Source organism: Heterodontus francisci, chromosome 41 (assembly GCF_036365525.1).
Source record: "Heterodontus francisci isolate sHetFra1 chromosome 41, sHetFra1.hap1, whole genome shotgun sequence".
Taxonomy (NCBI): Eukaryota; Metazoa; Chordata; class Chondrichthyes; order Heterodontiformes; family Heterodontidae; genus Heterodontus; species Heterodontus francisci.
In genome coordinates, this window is record NC_090411.1 from 23,385,171 (window position 1) to 23,403,753 (window position 18,583).

General features: G+C 41.7%; 1 protein-coding gene across 1 annotated transcript in view; it reads left to right on the forward strand.

Annotated features, from left to right (window-relative positions):
- Positions 1-362: 362 nt before the first annotated feature.
- LOC137353354 (SUMO-conjugating enzyme UBC9) overlaps positions 363-18,583 on the forward strand; it is a 45,062-nt gene continuing 26,841 nt past the window's right edge. The window contains exons 1-2 of the mRNA XM_068019522.1: positions 363-505; positions 16,277-16,330. The gene's annotated coding sequence lies outside the window, so the exon portion shown is untranslated. The remainder of the gene's footprint in view (positions 506-16,276; positions 16,331-18,583) is intronic.

The following is an 18,583-nucleotide window of genomic DNA, read 5'->3' on the forward strand; positions in this document are numbered from 1 at the left end:
AAAATCATTTTTAAAAAAAAGAGAAAATCGAGCACGCCAATGAGTAAAATATGAAAGAAAATGCCTGAAGCAAACGCTCCGTAACGTTTTTATTTTCAAAACGCGACCGGATCGAACCGGTTCCAACCGGTCAGGGACTGAATCCTTTAGGTAGCAAAACACGCGCCTGTTTGTTTTGTCTTACCCCGCCCCCAACCAAATCGAAAAGCATTTTAAAAAAAATTCAACTGTTTAACGATTAACAACGTGATGGTTTCTAAACAAGTTATATTTTTTGAACTGACATCTGATGGAATGGGGGGCCAAAAGTTGTTTTTTTTTCTGCAGGTGGATAGTAGGCCTGGTCGGGGGCCTGACGGGGTGGACGGGGTCCTGGCGCCGCCATATTGCAGTCAGTTCCCTTGTTGTTCTGTGGATGTGAATGAGTAGCGGGAGAGACAGAGAGAGAATCATTAAAACGCTTCAGCTCTGTCTCCTGAAGCACTCCCACCAACCCACACTGAAGGTAAGAAGTGCTGCATAACTGAAAAAAAAAATCCTTTCCTTCCCCCTCTCCGATAGCTGGGTGTGGTTCATAAAATGTTAATACCTCCCCCCCCACCACACAGTTATTCTGCATGCTGCTGTAAGAAAGCCAGGAAAGTGTTTATATACACACTTACCCATCCTAATAGTTCCAGGTGTTGCAAGTCTAATAATCTGCTCGTATGTTCGTGTGTGTATATCTCTTTCCCCGTTGCTGTGGAATTTGAGCTTCATATAAAGTTCAATCAGAAGATGTTTGCTCTCGATAATGTTTGTTCTGGATAATGTTAAGAAGGAATTAGTTTTTAAACCAGTTAATGCATGCTTTTACGCCGTTTGGGAAAAAAAATGCCCCCAGTTAACGTTTGTTATCTATGCATACTTTTTTCTGGAGGAGTTGTGATAGTAACTTGAATTTTTGATGAGATTTGGTAGTTTTAAATTTGAATTTAAAGTAGAAATTGGAAAGGTTTCAAATCTAGAGTAATGTATTCAAAAGGTTATTTTTTATGCTGTGAACTTAAATGGAAAAAAGTGTTTTGAATCGTGTAATGCATTAAAGTGGTTCTCTTTTTAAAAACTAAGTTTGGCAAGTTTGTTGGTGAGGATACTCCTAATCTGTCTCTCTGCTACTGCCATTTGTTTATCAAAGCTCAGTCATCATTCACTTTGATTTCAAAAATTAAAGAGGCTTAACAAAGGGTTAGATAGCATAGTAACCTTTTTTAAAATCCCCATGGTGTCTTGCTGTCTCTGGATCAAATTTAATACTGATTTTACTAGGTCATTGTGTCTGTTCCTGTATTGAAGAAAGTAGAAATGTGCATGTGGGAGATGCTTCTGGCAGAGCACTGTTTTGAAAATGTATTGGCATTCTGAAATAGGAAGGATCTGTGACTAAGTTAAAAATGGCTTGCAGTGATTTTTCCAGAAGTCAGTGCATAAAGTACTGTTAAAGTTTTAACTTTGAAAAATGATTTATATGTGTATATATAGGAAGGGGATAAATACTGTTCATATTTAGGTGAAGAATGACTTTAGTGCAGACATTGACATGCTTATTTGAGTTTTGCTTTACATGATCTCATGGATTGCATTGAATTTTGCAGTAACAGTCCATTTGGCCCAACAGTGCTCTGCCTATTTATGTTCCACACAGGCCTGCTCCCGCTGTACTTCATCACACCCTAATAAACCCTGATTAATCTCTGCCTCTCCAAGTGGAGGGTGGTTGAAATCTGGAACGCACTGCCTGATGAGGTGGTAGAGGCAGGAACCTTCACAACATTTAAGTATTTAGATGAGCCACTTGAAATGCCATAGCATACAAGGCTACGGGCCAAGTGCTGGAAAATGGTATTAGAATAGTTAGGTGCTTGATGGCTGGCACAGACACGATGGACTGAAGGGCCTGTTGCTGTGCTGTATAACTCTGACTCTATGAAATCCTATTTATTCATTTCTCATGTACTTATCCATCTTTCTGTTAAATGCATCTGTGTTAACTGCATATTATAATGCATTGTTCTGAAAAATTATGGGCATGTTGACAGACTGATCTTGTTCTCCCTGATGCCTGCACATGCATTTCATATAGTGGCCATTAGATATCAATTAAAACTCTGGCTATTTCTTCCCTTTCCCCATCCAAGTTGGGCTGAACTGAGGACTTTTTCTTGAGTCAGTTATTCTAGTAAACTTGTTGAGCCCACTATTTTTCATCCTTTTCTACCCCCTCCTGTGGTTCTGAAGATTACCCAAGCAATTATTCTGGGCAGTGATGTTAACAGGCTGTTGGACTATGGAAGGAATGACTGCTGGGCCTGATCCATCCTTGTCTCTTTGTATTCATTCAAGGGATGTGGGTGCCCTTGGCAAGGCCAGTGTTTATTGCCCATCTCTAATTGCCCTTGAGAGAAGGTGTGGTCTGTATGCTGTTATTCCCACAGTGCTGTTAAGTAGGGAATCTCAGGATTTTGATAGTGACGGTGTAGAGATGGTGATATATTTCCAAGTCAGAATGACGTGTGACTTGGAGGTAGTGGTGTTTCCATGCACTTTCTGCCCTTGGCCTTCTGTGTGGCCGCAGAAGGCTTGGTGAGTTGTTGCAGTGCGTCTTGTGGATGGTACACACTCCTGCTAATGTGTGTCGGTGGTGGAGGGAATGCCAATCAAATGGCCTGCTTTGTCTGAGATGGTGCCGAGCTGCACTCATCCAAGTAAGTGGCAATTATTCCTCTGACTTGTGCATTGAAGGTAGTGAAAAGGCTTTGAGGAGTCAGAATGTGAGTCGCTTACCACAGAATTTCCAGCTTTTGACCTGCTCTTCTAGCCATGGTATTTGTGGCTGGTCCATTTAAGTTTCTGTCAGTGGTGATCTCAAGGATGTTGATGGTGAGGGATTCAGTAATGTAATGCCGTTGAATGTCAGTGGGAGATGGTTAGATTCTCTCCTGTTAGAAATGGTCATTTCCTGGGACTTTTGTGGTGTGAATGTTATTTGCCACTTATCAGTCCAAATCTGAATGTTGTGCAGGTTTTGCTGTTTGGGGACACGGACTGCCTCATTATCTGAGGAGTTGTGAATGGCACTGAATACTGTGTATCCCCACTTCTGACCTTATGGATAGCAGGTTGTTGAAGCAGCTGAAGGTAGTTGGGTCTAGTGCATTGCCCTGAAGAACTCCTGCAGTCATGTCTTCAGACTGAGATGATTGGCCTCCAACCACAGCCACCTTGCTTTGGTCTAGGTATGACTCCAACCAGTGGAGAAATTTTCCTCTGATTCCCATTGACTTGAATTTTTTTAGGGCTCCTTGACGCCATACTTGGTCAAATGTTGCCTTGATGTAGTCACTTTCACTTCACCTCTGGAATTCCGTTGTCTATCTGTATTTGTACCAAGGCTCAAATGAGATCTGGAGCTGAGTGGTTTTGACAGAACCTAAACAGAATATTGTTTAGCAGGTTATTCGTGAGTAAGCGGCACTTAATACTGACTACCTTCCTTTTGTTTTGCTGATTTTTAGAGTAGACTGGTAATTGGCGGTATTGGATCTGCCTTGCTTTTTATGAACAGGATGTACATTAAAAATTTTCCACTTTGTCAGATAGATGATGTAACTGTACTGGAGCAGGTTAGCTAGAGGCATGGCGACTGCTTGGTTAATTGTTGTGCCCCAACTGCTTTTCCAGCTTTGGCCTCCTCGTCTCGAGAGACAATGGGTAAGTGCCTGGAGGTGGTCAGTGGTTTGTGAAGCAATGCCTGGAGTGGCTATAAAGGCCAATTCTAGTGACCGACTTTTCCACAGGTGCTGCAGATAAAATTGGTTGTCGGGGCTGTTACACAGTTGGCTTTAGTTAATTCAATATGGATGAGGAATTGAACCTGGGACTTTCTGGTCTGCATAACTCTTATGTTTGCAAACTGAACCATCAAAGAAGCTTTGAAATTCTCTTTAAAGTTAAGTTCTCTGTTTGGGGGAGAAAAGTTCCTTTAGCATTATCCATTACCCTCTTATTCCCTTTTTAGAAATGAATATTGTAGCATCAGCCAGATTCAGCAGCAGCTTGTTACTGAGCCCTCCCTCCTTTATGGATTTTCATAGTGTTTCTCATATTGACCTATATGCAGTAACCTCAAATGAATCTTATTTAGTTTGTAAGTAGGTGAGAGATGTTCTCTTGTTGCTCCAATCCAGATTACCTATGCATCTTGATTTTAATTCTTTTGAGATGTGTCTTGCAATTGCAGCCAAGCACTTAAAAATAGCACGTCTAAGTTGATCCCAAGTTTCCTCCCCTGCCCCCCTGAAGACTTGCCTAGGTTGCCCACTTCCAGTATTTTGCCCAAGTGCTGCTCTTCATGTGAGACTAGAGTGAGTGTTAGTGGGCTATTCAACTATAGGATCAGCACAACTGCAGCTGTCTTCAGTTATACACATATGCAGCAGACTAGCAGAGATCATTGTGATTCTTTTCCCCTGCTTTTCCTGCCAGGTCCTGTGGCTACCTGCCTGTGATCAACTGATGCATAAAGTTCAGATTAACGTTTTATACACAATTGTGGCAAATAATGCTTAAAGCTCAAGCAAGACAAGCCAACCTTAGCAGTGGGAGTGCAAATAGTTCTATGGACCTTGAGGGCAGGATTCTTGGGGCTCAACTGCATGTGCCTCCGAGACCCCTCAGCTGTGAAAGACATTGCCAACTTCCCAAAGGAAAATGGTGCTGTTATTGTAGAAAACATTCTTGTAGACTAAGATTCTGTGGTTGCTGTGTGTGACTCTGTCTGACCCCATCTGGACAGCCTTGCTCTCAGACTCTGTCGACTTGAGTACAGAAACCTGAGCTTAAGGCATTCTTAAGGTGTAGTCAGTTGTTCGACCTGTGGGAAGTTTGCAAATTCAGCAATTTCTAAAAGTTTTTTGTTATGGGAGCATAAAGGTGATTGTAGAGCAGTAGAAAGTCAAAGAAAAAACATTAATACAGGAGCAAGGAGAAATTCTGCCGACCTTTTAAGGAGCCCTATAATGTTGTAAGTTAACTTTGTCACTGAAAATTCTTGATTTGTTCTCCATTCATCCCTGTTGAAAGTGGATGTGGATATTGACTGAGGATAGATTAGGCCCAGACTCCCTCCCTGAAATCAAGTAACCTAATGATGCTTATCTAGGCTTGCATACAGCATAGCTGCTGATGGCGATGGATTGAACAAAGAACAAAGAAAATTACAGCACAGGAACAGGCCTTTCGGCCCTCCAAGCCTGCGCTGATCCAGATCCTCTATCTAAACATGACGCCTATTTTCTAAGGGTCTGTATCTCTTTACTTCCTGTCCATTCATGTATCTGTCTAGATACATCTTAAAAGACGCTATCGTGCCTGCGTCTACCACCTCCGCTGGCAACACGTTCCAGGCACCCGCCACCCTCTGCGTAAAGAACTTTCCACGCATATCCCCCCTAAACTTTTCCCCTTTTCACTTTGAACTCGTGACCCCTAGTAATTGAATCCCCCACTCTGGTGGGGGGGGAAAAGCTTCTTGCTATCCAACCAGTCTATACTTCTCATGATTTTGTACACCTCAATCAGGTCCCCCCTCAACCTCCGTCTTTCTAATGAAAATAATCCTAATCTACTCAACCTCTCTTCATAGCTAGCGCCCTCCATACCAGGCAACATCCTGGTGAACCTCCTCTGCACCCTCTCCAAAGCATCCACATCCTTTTGGTAATGTGGCGACCAGAACTGCACGCAGTATTCCAAATGTGGCCGAACCTAAGTCCTATACAACTGTAACATGACCTGCCAACTCTTGTACTCAATACCCCGTCCGATGAAGGAAAGCATGCCGTATGCCTTCTTGACCACTCTATTCACCTGCGTTGCCACCTTCAGGGAACAATGGACCTGAACACCCAAATCTCTCTGTACATCAATTTTCCCCAGGACTTTTCCATTTACTGTATAGTTCACTCTTGAATTGGATCTTCCAAAATGCATCACCTCGCATTTGCCCTGATTGAACTCCATCTGCCATTTCTCTGCCCAACTCTCCAGTCTATCTATATTCTGCTGTATTCTCTGACAGTCCCCTTCACTGTCTGCTACTCCACCAATCTTCGTGTCGTCTGCAAACTTGCTAATCAGACCACCTATACTTTCCTCCAAATCATTTATGTATATCACAAACAACAGTGGTCCCAGCACGGATCCCTGTGGAACACCACTGGTCACACGTCTCCATTTTGAGAAACTCCCTTCCACTGCTACTCTCTGTCTCCTGTTGCCCAGCCAGTTCTTTATCCATCTAGCTAGTACACCTTGGACCCCATGCGCCTTCACTTTCTCCATCAGCCTGCCATGGGGAACCTTATCAAACACCTTACTGAAGTCCATGTATATGACATCTACAGCCCTTCCCTCATCAATCAACTTTGTCACTTCCTCAAAGAATTCTATTAAGTTGGTAAGACATGATTGGTATCCTGGCATCACCTTCAATGAAGTGGGAAGAATTTTTTTTGTCAAGTATTCACAGGTCAACTTTGCTTCAGTGAAGTTAAAATGTACCATAAGTGAAAATGGTAGATACAAGAATTCTGACTTTCAACTAGAAGTTAAAACATTTGAAATATGGTATGTACTGTAAAATATTCTCGTTCCTTCTCCTCTCACCCCCACCTGCACTATTAGCCAGTCTGGAAAAGAGCCGTGCTCCTTTCAATACTGCCACGTAACTGAATGATTAGAGGCAACTTTAGACAATTTGGTGTCATTTTTTTCCTGCCCCCTACCCCAGGTTATCTTGAGGTGAAGGACATAACCTTGCATTCTGTGTGGTGCTAATACTGTATACTGGAGCTTAAACCAAAGAGTATGAAAAAGGTGGCCAGTTCTGATGAAAGGTCACCGACCTGACACATGAACACTGCTTTCCTCTCCACAGATGCTGTCTGACCTTCTGAGTGTTTCCAGCACTTTGCTTTTATTTCAGAGTTCCAGCATGTGCAGTATTTTGCTTTTTTATTATCAAAAAGGTGCTGTTTGGGGCCATGAGAGATGAGATGCCACCATGCATCAGAGCATCTTAGGATTTGAGAGAAATCATTTGCAAGGTGCCAGGACCCTTTTTCAGCTTGGCCAAAACTGGAGATAAACATGGCCCTGGCTAGCCAGAATGGAATTTTCTGTGCTTTGGATTTGAAAAGTTTTATTTTTATGTAAAAGAACTTTGAGTAGAAGCTGCAAATTGAAGAGTTCCCAAATTTTCTGTATTAAAAGAATCCAATGTTCTGATGCTGAGGATTGCTGGGGAAAAACCTGTGTGCTGCTACTGAGATTTTTTTGTTCCACCTGCTGTTTATTGGTCAGCTCATTAGAGGGAAGCATTGAGCAGAGGTCAATTGCTTTTATTGAGTGATTTGAAAGACAATTGACACACTGTTCTGTGGAGCTGGTTTGTGTTATTGGCAAGGAACTGGGAGCAGGATGGGTGGAAGAATTATGCAGATGCTCCTTATGGTGGGGATAACTGGGTTTCTAATTTGATGTGACCAATGCAGTGGACCTTAAAACTAAGTGCCTCAGGGACTGGTTTAGCAGATTACGAAATGCATACAAGTGAAGATATTTTATTCGCTAAGGATGCTGCTTTCAACTGAGCTGAGCTGATTGAGTTGTTTGAAAGTAGAATGTAATTAAATCAAACAGGCCAGGTTTGGTGCCGTGTGTGTCAGTCATGGGGTGAGAACAGGAGTAGGCCATTCAGCCTGTTGTGCTGGTTCGGCTCTGTCGTACTATGATGAGTACCATGTTGACGCTCATGGATAGGTAACAGATGGACATTGGCAACTTGAGTGACACTGGAGGGCTATGTTTTCTGTGAAAATGTACCTTAACATGAATAAGGGCCAGGAAATTGTTAAAATATCCCTATCGCGGATCATATATATTTGTGTGTCTAGGTTCAGTTATGTGAAATTAATATACTTAGTGTCATTGGAAACAGCTGAAGTTGAGAAGAAATTTGCTTCACAATCAGCTTATGTAACTGTATTGAGAGGTTAATCTCAAATCATGAACAAAGTTTGAATTTATAGGAGTTATGTAACCATCTTATAAAATGCACTGACCATTGAAACTCCTCCAGGAGTTTGACTCTTCATTTTTTTAGTAGCTTGAGTTTTATTCTGTGGGCACTAATTTCACTTAATTCTGTTGTCCAGCTATATAAGAATAAGGGGTAAGACATTTAGGGAGGGATTTGCCATGAGGAGGGATTTCTTCACCCAGAGTGGTGAACCTCGGAATTCTCTACCACAGAAAGCAGTTGAGGCCAAATCATTAAATATATTCAAGAAAGAGTTAGATATAGTTCTTGGGGCTAAAGGAATCGAGGGATATGGGGAGAAAGCGCAAACAGGGTACTGAGTTTGGATGATCAGCCATGATTGTATTGAATGGCAATGCAGGCCAAATGGCCTACTCCTATTTTTTTTTTAGGTTTCTACGTGGGATTGTCCTCGCTTGGTTCAATGTTTGGCCTATTCGATTGTAGCCAGTGCATCTCCAGCCATGGCTTCTCTTCCCAGCCTGGTACTGTTCCCCATATCGTTCAAAGATCTGTCCTTGGGCCCCTCCTCTTCATCACCATGCTGCACTTTGGTGACATCGTCTGCAGTCAGTCATTCAGGCACAGAAGGAGGCCATTTGTCCCATCGAGTCCATGCCATCTCTCTCTAGAGCAATCCAGTCAGTCCCATTCCCCTACTCTATCCCCATAGCCCTGCAAGTTTATTTCCCTCAAGTACCCATCCAATTTTCTTCTGAAATCATTCTTCATCTCCACTTCCATCACCTTGTAGGTAGCAAGTTCCAGCTCATTACCACCTGCTGCATTAAAAAAAAAGTTCTTCCTCACATCCCCTTGCATCTCCTGCCCAAAACCTTAAACCTGCATCCCCTAGTTCTTGTACCATAAGCTAATAGGAGCAGCTTTTCTTTGTCTAACTTATCTAAACCTGTCATAATTTTATACACCTCCATCAAATCTCCCTCCAGTCTCCTTTACTCCAAGGAGAACAAATCCAGCTTCTCCAACTGAACATTGTAGCTAAAATCCCTCATCCCTGGAACCATTCTGGTAAATTTCCTCTGCACCCTCAAGGAACCTCACATCATTCCTAAAGCGTGGTGACAATGCTGAAACTGCTAGTCCCTTTAATTAACCAGGACTTACTTTAGAGTTAATAGAGAGCAGTTGATGCTAATTGCAGCTTGTATTAAGGGCTAGGTTTTTCTGCAGTCAGGGGAGTTGCTTCTGGACAGGGAGTCAGTGTAGAGGGAAGAGTGGAAACGGTATTTGTACTGAACTGTGGATTGAGAATAAAACAGTTATGGATCACAGACTGTCTCCTGCTTCCTGAATTGGCGAATGGACATCTGCTAGTTGAACACGTGGTGCCCAGATCTAGATGCAATACTCTAGTTGTGGCCTAAAAAAAAAGTTCAACATAACTTCCCTGCTTTTGTACTCCATATCTCTATTTATGAAGCCCAAGATCCCATATGTTTTGCTAACTGTTCTCTCAGTATGTCCTTCCACCTTCAAGAATCTGTGCAAATGAACCCCAATGTCCCTCTGTCCCTAGACACTCTTCGGAACTGCGCCATCTGGTCTGCACGGCCTCTCCTTATCCCTTCTGCCAAAGTGCGTCATCTCATTTCTCTGTTGAATTCCATCTGCTGCTTGTCAACCATTCTGCTAGCTTGTCATGTCTTCTTGCAATTGCTTGGTATCATCCTCACTTGGTCACCTCAGCAAGTTTGGTATCATCGACAAATTTTGAAATTTTACTTTGTATTCCCGTGTTTAAAGTCAGCTTCCCCATGTATGTTGATGGCTCTCCCCCTCTTGATCCCTTCACTACCTTTGTGTTGTCCGATAACTGGTGTCGGATGAGCTGTATCCTTGCTGCTGATTCCATCTGCTACCCCAGCAATTGTTTCAGGCTAAACCAAAATGTTTGTAATCTCTGTGTCTTAATTGACTGTGAGCTGAGTTTCTGAACCAGTATGCTCTCCATCGCAAGAGTGCCCCCATAACAACATCATCTGCTGAGACTCTCATCTGCCTTTGTCACCCTCCAGACCTATCCAGTTCAGTGCTCTCCTGGCTGGCCTGCTATTTTAGGTACAGAGGTAGCTCATTTAGCCCTTTGGGCCTGCTCTGCCATTTAGTTAATCATGGCTATCTCCTCAACTCCATTTTCCTGGCTTTGTTCCATATACCTTTTTACTGCTGCCTAATAAAATTCTTATTGATCTCAAATCTTGAAAGATCCAACTACCTAGCAATCTCAGGCAAATTCATTCTCTGGACTCCAATCTCTTTGCTGCTGTACAGTCCCTACTTTCTTGCCATTTAGTAAATATTCCGATTCATCTTTCTTAGGTCCAAAGTGAATGATCTCTCACTTGCTGACGTTGAACTTCATTTGACATAGATTTGCAAACTACTTAATTTGTCCATGTCCTTTTGCAACATCCTGCTCCCAGCTGCATTGCTTCCTGACTCTACTAACTGCAGCTCATCCAAAACTCTGCCTGTAATCCTGTCCTGCACCAATTCCTGATCACTGACTACGACTGTTCCCTGACCCTTCAAATTTAAAATTCTCATCCTAGTGTTTAAATCCACGTCCTTGCCTCCTTATCTCTAACCTCTTTATCCTCCTCACCCCACCCTATCTCAAACCCAACAGTCTGTTGACCATGGCCTTTTATGAACCTCCCCCTCCTGCACCATTATTGGCAGCTGTGCCTTCAGCGTTCTAGACCCTAAGCCCTTCTGCCTCTCTACTACCGTCTGCTCCCTTGACGGCCTCCTTAAAGCTCACTTCTTTGATCAAGCTATTCTGCTATCCCATCTAATATCTCCTGTGTCTGTGTCCATTTTTGATTGTGTTTATTGTAGAACTCTTCTACATTAAAGGCACTATATAAGTGCATGTTGTAATTGTATGGCGGTTGTTGGTCCCTGCAAACTACTTACCTTCAGTAAGAGTGCTGGGAAGAGCTGTTCACAGTAATATGGGGATTAGGAGATTATTCTGGAGATGTTCCTGCAGATTGGAAGGCCACAAATGCCACCCCACTATTTGAGAATGGAGGGAGAGAGAAAACAGGGAATCACAGACCTGTTAGCCTTACGTCCGTTGTTGGGAAAATCTAGAATCTATTCTAAAGGATGTGATAAATGGACACTTGGATAATCTGGGCATAGTCATCATGGATTTATGAATGGGCAATCGCATTTGATGAACTTGTTGGAGTTTTTTGAGGATGTTACTAACAGAATTGATAAAGGGGAGTCAGTGGACGTGGTATACTTGGATTTTCAGAAGGCTTTTGATAAAGTCCCCCACAGGAGGTTGGTTAGCAAAATTAAAGCACATGGGATAGGAGGTAATATACTGACATGGATTAAGGATTGGTTAACAGGCAGAAAGCAGAGAGTGGGAATTAAGGGGTCATTCTCACGTTGCAGACTGTGACAAGTGGGGTACCACAGGGATCAGTGCTTTGTCCCCTGCTGTTCACAATATATATCAATGACTTGGATGTGGGGACCAAATGTAGTATTTCCAAGTTCGCAGATGACACAAAACTACGTGGGAATGTGTGTTGAGGAAGATGCAAAGCAGCTTCAAGGCGATTTGTACAGACTTAGTGAGTGGGCAAGAACTTGGCAGATGGAATATAATGTGGAAAAATGTGAGGTTATCCATTTTGGTAGGAGGAACAGATGTGCAGAGTATTTCTTAAATGGTAAGAGATTAGAAAATGTAGATGTACAAAGGGACCTGGGTGTCCATGTCAATAAGTTACTGAAAGCAATTAGGAAGGCTAATGGTATGTTAGCCTTTATCGCAAGAGGATTTGAGTACAGGGGTAGTAAAGTCTTCCTTCAATTGTATAGAACCTTGGTTAGACTGCACTTGGAATACTGTGTGCAATTTTGGTCCCCTTACCTTGGGAAGGATATTATTGCCATACTTAAATACTTAAAGGGATAGACAACATAGATGCAGGTAAGATAGTTGGGGAAATCTAGAACCAGGGGACATAATTTCAAAATAAGGGGGAAGCCACTTAGGACAGAGATGAGGAGAAATTTCTTTACTCAGAGGGTTGTGAATCTTTGGAATTTTCTATTCCAGAGGGCTGTGGAAGCTCAGTCATTGAGTATGCTTAAAGCAGAGATTTACAGATTTCTAAATGCAAATGACTTAAGGGGATATGAGGGTAGTGTGGGGGGAAAAGGCATTGAAGTGGATGATCAGCCATGATCAAATTGAATGTCAGGGCAGGCTCGATGGGTTGAATGGCCTACTCCTGTTCCTATGTCACTGAGTATTTGATTTCAAAACTGAAGGTTTCCTTGAGACCCAGATGGAATTTTATATCAATTCCAGGCTGTAATTACACAACACAAATGTTCCCTATATTCTGGTAACAGACTTGCCTGCATTGTAACAAGGCTTATTTAGCTCATTGGTAATTGTATGCTCTAAGAAAATCATTGAGCTAATGCACTTTATGCCATTATACTTGAGATTCTGTTAATCCATCTCACTGTTTCCAGCAGTATAAATGGTACTGCAGATACTTTCTGTTTTAACAGACATAATGTAAACATTTTACACACCTGCAATTACCCTTCAGTGACATTGTCAACTTTTGAGAAGGGTAGAAATAATCTGGTGGCTGATACTGTCTTGTTTAGGACTGAGGACATAGTCTGAAAATTAGAGCCAGGCCTTTTCAGGAGTGAAATTAGGAAACACATTTACACACACAGGAAAATAGAAGTTTGGAACACTCTTCAACAAATGGCAATTGATGCTAGATCAATTGTTAACTTAAAATAAATCTGAGATTGATAGATTTTATCCAAATTTATTAAAGGTTATGGAGCAAAAGCGGGTGTATGGAGTTAGGCCACAGATCAGCAATGATCTTTTGAATGGTGGAACAGACTTGAGGGCAGAAATGGCCTATTAATGTTCCTATGTCTTTCCCCTTTTGTGTAAACCTTTTATGATTGTGACAAAGTTCTGTGCTGAATTTTACTCTGTTTACAGTAAAACTCTGTCCTGAAGGCTCAAATTGACAATCATGCACCATTTTAATATTAATTACCAGAAAATATGCCTCAATCTCTATTTAAAAATTTGAAGGGCCATAAACTGAAATTGCTAATTTAAAAAATTATGAAAATGGGCTGGAAAAGGCCAGCCTGTCCATCACGTCTGCCCACACACGATGCCTGGAACCTTATGACTAAACGCTGCCAGCTCTGTTACAGCCATGTAATCTGGGAGAGGCAAAAAAAAACCCTTCAAGGCCAGTAAGTGTAAATACAAAATTGGAAAAATTCTTCTCCGACAAAGGATGTAGGGATAGCGTGGGAAAGTGCATTGAGGTAGATGATCAGACAGGATCTAATTGAATGGTGGAGCAGGCTTGACAGGCTGAATGGCCTACTCCTGTTCCTTTTCAACTGCAGCTCATTACAACTAGATTAGGAGATCACTTTGAGCATGTGTTAACTGCTAATGCACTTTTTTATATGTCGTGATCTCTGCCCCAGCGCTTGATTTGAAGGGGTAAAATATGTAATTAATCAAAACTTTTCTGTCAGAGGGTTTTTAAAAAAAAAAGCTCAGACTAAAAGTTCTTCCGAGCCATTTCTTATGCAAATTAGTTCGTAATTGTGACCTGTTTATTAAAAAAAAAACACTTGCACTGATTGCCAAAAGCATGAAAATAAAATAATTTCTTTCAGTTTCCAAAATCTTGCCTGATTTAAACTTTCTTTCACTATCCAATCTCAGCAGAGATTTAGCTGTTTGTTTCACCCAAGTTTCACGGTGTATGTGAAAAGGCCGTGTTGCTTAAACGTATTGTAATTGCTAGTTCTTTGTTAGATAAGGGCATGGGGGACTTTTTTCCTTCTTAGATGGGATGCAAGTGTCACTGGCAAGGCCAGTATTTGCTGCTCTCCCCTAATTTCCCATGGGAACTTAGTCTGCAGCAGTTCAAGCTCACCACCATCAGGTGTGGGTACACCCACAGTGCTGTTAGGAAGGGAGTTCCAGGATTTTGACCAGTTACAGAGAAGGAACGGTGATGTAGATCCAATTCTGGATGATGTGGACTTGGAGGGGAATTTGCGTCTGCGTGTGTCTGCTGCCCTTGTCCTCCTAGGTGGCAGAGGTTGCAGGTTTGGAAGATGCTATTGAAGGAGGCTTGGTGAGTGGAACAAAGACAGGGAAATGAAGCTGGAGTACTGATCAGCCATGAACTAAATGAATGGTGGAACAGGCTTGATGAGCTGAACAGCCTACTCCTATTGCTATGAAACGTGGCATCAATTTGCACATGGCAAAACTGTATTCAGATAAGTGTACCAGTTAAATTGTTTGTGGTGTCAGTTGAGAGGGATAAATATTGCCAGAAACACTGGGGGAAAACTTCCAGCTGCCCTTTTTCCCCCCAAAAATCTTTTATGTCCACCTAAGAGGGCAGAGAGGATCTTGGTTTAAAGTCTCACCTGAAATACAGCACCTCTGATAGTGAAGCATTTCCCTCAATGCTGCACTGGAGTGTTAGCTGAGATATGCTCAAAACTCTGAGAGAGAAGTTTACTTGCAAATGTTTTAAGTTCAGAAAATACAACCGTGCAATTTGTAGACTTTGGATTAACTGAACTTAATTCAACTGTGCATTAGAATTATTTTGTCGATCGAATTTTTTTTTCCTGGATACTTACCCCCAGTGATAGGCTATGCAGGTAAAGTTTTGTAATCTTCTGAGGAACCATGGAAGAGGCACAATAGCTTTTCAACACTTGAAAGTGCTGCTGGGTACAGACAAGTATTGATGGGACACAGAATGTGCAGGACAACATTTCAGTCTGCTGTTTGTTTCTCCACCTCTGGGTTGTCTATCTCCTGTTAAGTAACTTTCTTCAAAGAAATGGGAAAACAGCCTCGATTTTTAAAAAATAATTTTGGAAGAGTACAGTCCCTTAATGTTCATTTACAGTTATGATAGGTGCAATAGGTGTAGCTTTGTGGGTGATTTAAGTACTTTTTTTTGTATGAGTGGTCTTGCATCTGCATTTTATTTCCCCTCATGAAGCTGGCTCGTGGAATAGTAGCCCTTTGGTAACATTGGTGTGCTGTTTGCACAGCTGGCCCCAAGCCAGTGATCCTCAGACATCCACTGTAAACCTTCCAGAAGCAGTCACTAAACAACAGCCAGGAAGCAGAATATTGGCTCCTTGCCCCTCCCTCCCTTCCTCCATTTGACTTGGGATATTGAAGCTGGTTGTGGTATCTGTCTGGCTGAGGTTACTAACTCTGAGGCAGACTAGAAATTGAGCTGGAGACCTTCCTGGACTCTGATATTTACCCATCAAGTTGTTCAGGGAAAATAGTTCAAATATGTTTCAGTTCACACTTTTAAGGTTTCTTTGAAATAATTAAAAGGTAAAATAGACCAGGGACTATTATAGTTTAGAATTTGATTAAGTTAGAAGCTGTTGATGCAAAATATTATGCTTGTTCCAATTTGCATTTTTGCTATATCCACCTTTGTCCAGTTGCTTCTGGTTGTAGTTTGCAGAGGAACTTGGAAAGTATTTCTTTAAACATGGCTCAGTCCAGATATTTAAGAATGTTAGCATGGTGTTTAAGGAAAAGCTGCATGTGATTTACTCTACAATCATCTTGAATTGTGGATATAGTAAGAAAGGAAGGGGTATTGATGATGAATATCCTGCAAGTTTAGAGCTGTATAGCGTTTTGTTAGCTTTGTAGCCAATATAAAATGTAATCAATTTGTTTTCAGGGGAAAGAGCTCCTGGTAGTTTGTTGACCTCTGGATATGAACCGATAATGCTATAGGTCTCTCCTCTTAAGATTCAGTGATTTGCCACAGGGACTGGTTTCAGGCATAGCATTCCATGCTTCAACAGCTCTATATAAGGACATTTCTTCTACCCACTTTGAGTGCAGAATTGCATGGGTTTTGAGAGTGAGATTGCCAAGCTCGGGGCCACAGTTTGGGCACCTGTACTTTATACATTTGTCTGACAGAGATGTTGCATTTAAGATGACAAAACTAATGTCCAGTCTTCTCATTCCTTTTTTGACTTTCTTTTGATTTTCATGCACAGGACTGAGAACGTGTGGTGACAAGAAAACACAAAGTGCCCACGTCTAACTTGAAGGTACAGAACTTGATAACATTTCTCTATCAAATTATTAATTACTTGTATGTATTAACATGCCAATGAGTGAACATTTCAGGTGTAGACTCTTTCAGACTGATCATGTAGCTCTACCCGAAACATTAACCTGTCCTTTTTAGATAATTTGACTTGCTGTGTTTTTTCACCACTTGCAGTTTTGCTCCCTTTTCTGCTTGCTTGCAGGAAACAAATGAGTTAATTTTTCTTGAAACCAGCTACGAAAGCCCCAAACAGTGGCATTGGTGGAACATCTTGGGTTGCAGCTGACATAAAGCTGTTGCATTCAGATCCTACACTGTTTTCACTTGGCTTTGAGGTCTACTGGCTATACCATTTCAGGAATGGAAGTATGCCATTCAGCCCCTTGAGCCTGTTGCACAGTTCAGTTAGATCATTCCTGATCTGTATGTTATCTCCCTTTACCTGCCTTTGTTGCATATCCCTTGATGCCCTTACCAAACAAGAATTTAATCACTCTGTTTGAAAATTTCAATTACTCCAGCATCCATAACCTTCTGGGGAGAGTTTGATTTCTACTACTTTGTGTGTGAAAAATTGCTTCCTGATTCTACTTTGAAATATCCTAAACTAATATTGTCCTCCTGTGCTGTACTTCCCCACCAGAGGAGAAAGTTTCTCTATCTACCCGATTCAATCCCTTAATCGTTTTAAAGACCTCAGTTGGATCACCCCTCAACCTTCTAAACTCAATTTACATGGTAGGCCTGAATAAACATCCTGGCATTAGGCATGGGCCGCATCCCGCAAAAGATTTTTGGACACATTGGCCTGGCAAATCTTTTTTGGGGCACAATATTTACAAATTACTGGGTGTGAGTTCCTGTGTCTAGTCTGCTGCCATCATAATGTCCTCATTGTTTTTTGGCATACTGGCAGCTATTTGACATCAAATTTGGATAAATTTAAACATGCAAGGAAGGATCCTGAGCCTGCTGAAAAACTAGGTGGAGCACGTGCTGTGCTATTTTTGCTAGTTTTACAACCATTTTCTGTGTTTTGGTGAAAATTGTAGCTTTAAACTAGTTAGCTAAGTAACCAAAATGTATGAAACTTCTGAGTTGTGTTTCAGCCCAGTACTTAGCAACTTGGCTCGCTTCCTGGAAGTTTACTGTGGCTTTGGGATAAAAGGGAACCTGGGGATCCAGAAAGGAGGTAGTGGTTTTCTCCCATAGTTCACTACACAGCTGGCTACCAGTTTCAGCTACATTGTATCTGGCCATGGAAGCCTGGTGATTCTCCAAGGGAAGAGTTGTAGGGTTCCTGGTGGTTGTAGATGTGGTACTGACAAATACTTGTCTACAGTCATCTGTCCTTCCTTTCAGCTTAGGATAGTATAAATTACCTACAGAAACATAGTAGAACAGCTCTCCCCCTCTCAAAACAATTACAGATCTATCAGTATTTATAGTTCCTATAGTCCTTTCTGGGGATAACATTTCATTCATTTGTCAATCCTTGAAAAGATAACTGCCTACTGTTAAAATTATCATTTTCTCACCTGGCACTGCTTCTTGTTGCAGGGACACTGTGTCCTCTCAAATTATAAACCTTAAGATATGTTTGGACACTACACTGGGTTTAGGCTTAATATAGTAAAACTTGGCTAAGTTCCAATACCAAGTGGCATATTTTTATTAGTACATTGAGTTCTATCTATCCTGTTAATTTATTTTGTCGGTAAGAATGTGTTGCTGTATAATTGTAGTTGCTAACCCTGTGTGACATAGATCATGACCAGCATAGGCCCTTCAGATTTCAAAAACAGAAATCTGCTGTGATTGCTTGCAAATTGCCCCTTCAGTCACCATAGAAACATATTTTTAAAAAGTGGGTGCTTTAAGCAATTCCCTGACGAGGAGGAAGGTGGCAAGGCAGGGGAATTTTAGGAGACAAAGAACAACTAGCAATAGAGTGGGGTGTGTGGGAATGATGCATTTTCTGGTGGAAGGTGCATGCAGGGATGTGTGGTTGGAGGAAATTGCAGAGATAGGCTGGAAGAAAGAGCATAGAAATTCTCAAATTGGTTTTCTGGGGCCTGGAACCAATGGAATTCAGCAAAGTAGGGAGATGGGTGTGTCGGATCAACGTGCTCTGCAATTCCGAATAGGTTGCAGAGGATGAAGGTGGGGAGGCCATCAGGAAGAACATTGGAGAAGTTGCGATAATTATGGTTAAGGTTTTGACAACAGTGACGAGCAAGAAAGGGGGAGA